The following is a 4,350-nucleotide window of genomic DNA, read 5'->3' on the forward strand; positions in this document are numbered from 1 at the left end:
GATGTTGAATCTGAAACTCCAGTACTTTGGCCACCTCATGCGAAGAGTTGACTCATTGGAAAAGACCCTGATGCTGGGAGGGATTGAGGGCAGGAGGAGAAAGGGATGACAGAGAATGAGATGGCTGGATGGCATCACCGACTCAATGGATGTGAGTTTGAGTGACCTCCGGGAGTTGGTGATGAACAGGGAGGCCTGGCATGCTGCGATTCATGGGGTCGTGGAGAGTCGGACATGACTGAGCGACTGAACTGAACTGAAAAGGTTGAAAAGTCTAGAATTTATACATAATCGGTACAATATATTGAATAAAGCAAAATGATTTCAAGGAGCACAAGTATCTTACATCCTTCTGAGGTACCAATGTAAGAGCTTCAGTGAACAAACCCAGAAGTCCCTTTTCCCAACAGGAGGACACCTGAACAACCTATCCTTAAAGCGAGGTCAAAGCTGTTGACAGAACAGACTAAAAAACATGGTTACAAGAGTTAAAGTCTATTTCTTTTTAATCTTATTGAACATCTCTCAACTTGCCACACAATGTTAGAAAATAGATGAAGTGGTCATTTCTGGCACATACACCACCGTTCCCCCCTCTCTCTTTGCCAATTAAGTACTGATAAATTTATCTGAAATTCTTAGATAATTAAAAACCTAAAACAAAATGTGAAGATACAGTTATCAAGTGTGTATAAGTGATCAAGCTATAGTCCAGTCTCTTCTGCCCCATCTGCTCTCCTGTTTGCACCTAAGAAAAGAGGCTGGAGCCAGTGGGATGGGAAAATAGCTCTTATTTCTTCGACCTTGAGCCCATGGCCTCTGTTGTGTTCTCTCATAAATACCTGATTCTACAACGTGTTTACATCCATCCGTAAGGTACCTCACATCCTGTTAGAGATTCTCAGTGCCTACCTTCAAATAATGGGCTTCCCTGGTGGCTCAGTAACAAAGAATCCCCCTGCAACACAGGAGAAGCAGGAGATTCGGATTCGATCCCTGGGTCAGGAAGATCCCCTGGAGGAGGAAATGGCAAACCACTCCATTACTCTTGCCTGGAGAATCCCAGGGACAGAGGAGCCTGATGGTCTACAGTCCATGGGGTCATAAAAAGAATCAGACACGACTGAGCATACACAGCAAACTTTCAAATAATAACCATTAGCATGAAATTAGTCTAACTGTATAATTTGTTTATATGACTTTAAAGCTCTAACATAGCTTGTTTATGTGAAGTAGATCATGGTTTTTTCTAATAATAATGTTTTTACTATAATATGTATATTTATACACATATATCATATACATGTGCATCATGTCAAAAAGTCAGGATTTTTTTTTAAAAGAACAGATTAGCAGAAATGACTCTCCCTGATACAAGTGGTTATAATGCTATCGCTCAAGCAGGCCAAGTTTTCAGCTGCTGTCACCTTGCTGCTTTTTTATTACAAAGCTGCTGCAGGATTCATTTTTCTCCAGAATAAAAATCACATTATTAGTCTCAAAATAAAAGAATTTAATAGAGAAAATTCTCCAGATACTCTTAAACACTTTTGTAGACTCCTGGTTTCTTAATCAAACTTGAAGCTTTCTTGAATCCAATAAACTTTAATAGACAATTTTTGTCCTTTGCTTCATTTACATACAAATTCTTTTCCCCTATTTAAATGCCATCAAGTTATCTTAAATTAATGATGAGGTGGGACAATGGGAAAAGTGCAGTAGTCCCGGAGATAAAATAATTATTGCTTTTGCAGCTTAGTGTGGATGATTGCCTCTGGGGCTGCACTATTTAACAAAGGAAGCCAGAAGGTGCCCTGCCTGCCTGTGTGCCTCCCAGGAGATGACTGCCGTCCCCAGCAGCCCACTGATGAATCTCTCCTGAGGAACTTTCCACCCTCAGGACCACATCAAGATTACTTTTCTGGGGCTTTCCTGGTGGTCCACTGGCTAAGACTCCACACTCCCAGTGCAGAGGGCCTGGGTTCAATCCCTGGTCAGGGAACTAGATCCCACATGCTGCAACTAAAGAGTTTGCATGCCACAACTAAACCTCCTACATGCCTCGAGTAAGACCTGGTGCAGCCAAAATAAATAAATAAGAATAAATATTTTTTTAAGATTATTATTTTGGATAATTTTGCTCCACTGTTAAATATTTGAAATTAAGAGTTTGTTTATGTATTTGTTGACTTACTTTTATTATACGTTACTAGGAGAAAACCTAAAGAAATTTGGGGAGCTGGCGTGGTACAATGAGAGTCAGGAAACCTGAGCCTGGTCTCAGGTGGAAGGCAGCCATTGCTCACCTCTTATGGGGCCTTCAGTGAAGAATTAACTCTTGAGGGCTCAGTCACCTGTTTTGCTTTTGCTTTTTTTTTTTTTTTGAGAAACATTATTTTTCTTCTAATATAATGACCTGAGAATTGTGATTCTTAGGTAATTACTTAGTCAACATGGGTGTACATTAATTATATGACCTTTCAGAGAAGGCTTGTGTATACCTTTCTTGGGTATCAGTGAAGATATCTTTATTTCAACTACGTCAACTAATATTCATGACTCCTATCTTTGCTATTATGAAGATACATCAGGATTTTAATGAACTGTGTTCTTTTTATCCTTAAAAAGCACTGGCACAAGTATTTATGATTCAGAATGATCTTCTGTCTTGTTTTAATACAAAAATAGATTTTAGATCCACCCCCACCCCACGCTGTGCTCCACAGATCTTGGAAACCTTAATATACAGATTTTATTTGGAGCTCTAGTTATCAGATATACAGCTTTTCAAATATTTTAATAAACCTTAAGACAAAAATTAGAGTAAAGTGGTTGATATAACATCACTGAGGCAATGCTTTTTGTTTAAAGGTCACTTTAAAAATGTGTAGTAAAATGGGAAAAGCAATTCTCCTAACAGCTGTAACCACATTTCCTCATTGAGGGTTGAACTGAGAATATCCCTAAGGCTCCAAGAGACATCATTCTAGGGGAACTGAACTGTGGTAGATGAGGGGAATATCTGCCAGTTTCTGCAGACAGGGAGAGGGTCTGGAAGAGAGGATAAGAGAAAGAAACAGCATGTGGACTCAAGACAACAGTGAAAAAGCAGGACTGCAGAGTGACCTCTGACTTCTGCGTGGGTCGTCTCAGTAATGACTGCAATTATTAAAGCCTGAGCAGGAGGGAGCTGAACACCAAGAGGCTGGTCCCTGCCTTAGACCAGACATCAGGACAAGTCCTTCCAAAAGGGCCAAAGAGCAAATGTCTCAGGCTCCACAGGTCATGTGGTCTGTGTCTCAGCCATGCCAGCCTGCCCTTGTGCATCGACACTCCCAGAGTGTGAATGAAGGGTGTAGCCCACAACTGTTCTAATAAAACTTTATTTGGGACACCAACATTTGAATCTTATACACTTTTCATGTTTCACAAAATATTGTTCTTCTTTTAACGTTTTTCAACCACATAAAAACGTCACACCCATTCCCAATGTAAGGGTAGCCTATGGGTCAGGGTCAGAGTTGGCCAACTCTAGCTCTAGACCCAGGAAGTGGGGAAAGAAACAGAGAAGCATTTACCTGGGTGATGAGGAAGAGATCTCAGACAGGCAGCAATTGTAGGGAGAGCTTTGGACTGTCACTCGCTGGGAAGTAAGCTTTCACTGACTGTAATCAGATTCATAAGAAATTGCTGGGCCCCCAGGGATATTGCTGGAGAAGGGTATGGCAACCCACTCCAGTATTCTTGCCTGGAGAATTCCATGGACAGAGGAGGCTGGGGGGTGGGGGGAGCTGTTGGCTACCATCCACAGGGTCACAAAGAGTTGGACACGACTGACCAACTAACACACACACAGGAATGTTAAGATTACAAGGAGAACAGAATGGAAGTGTTGGGCAAGAGTATTCATTAGAACTCTGCAAATAATTCAACATAACTTTGACCAGTGTGAGAAAAGAAAATTAGAGCGAGGTAGAATTAAAATAAGGACAGCATGTGTCTCACAAGTATGAGACAGTATGAAGTAAATCTCTCAATTTGCAGAAGAGAAGTTCTTTGAGGCTAAGATGGCAAAAACCTTAGAAAGAAGAGCTTAATTTGAAAGTCCTATGGGAAAGGACTCCGAGAATGAGGAGCAACTTGAATAAAGGGTTTTGCATTGCATGCTTGCCCATTCATGTCCAACACTTTTGAGACCCTGTGGTCTGTAACTCAACAGACTCCTCTGTCCATGGCATTTCTCAGGCAAGAATACTGGAATGGCTTGTCATTTCCTCCTCCAGGGAATTTTTCAGACCCAGGAATTGAACCCATGTCTCTTGCATTCCTGCATTGGCAGGAAGGTTCTTT

This window comes from Bison bison, unplaced genomic scaffold (assembly GCF_000754665.1).
Source record: "Bison bison bison isolate TAMUID 2011002044 unplaced genomic scaffold, Bison_UMD1.0 scf7180017864316, whole genome shotgun sequence".
Lineage (NCBI taxonomy): Eukaryota > Metazoa > Chordata > Mammalia > Artiodactyla > Bovidae > Bison > Bison bison.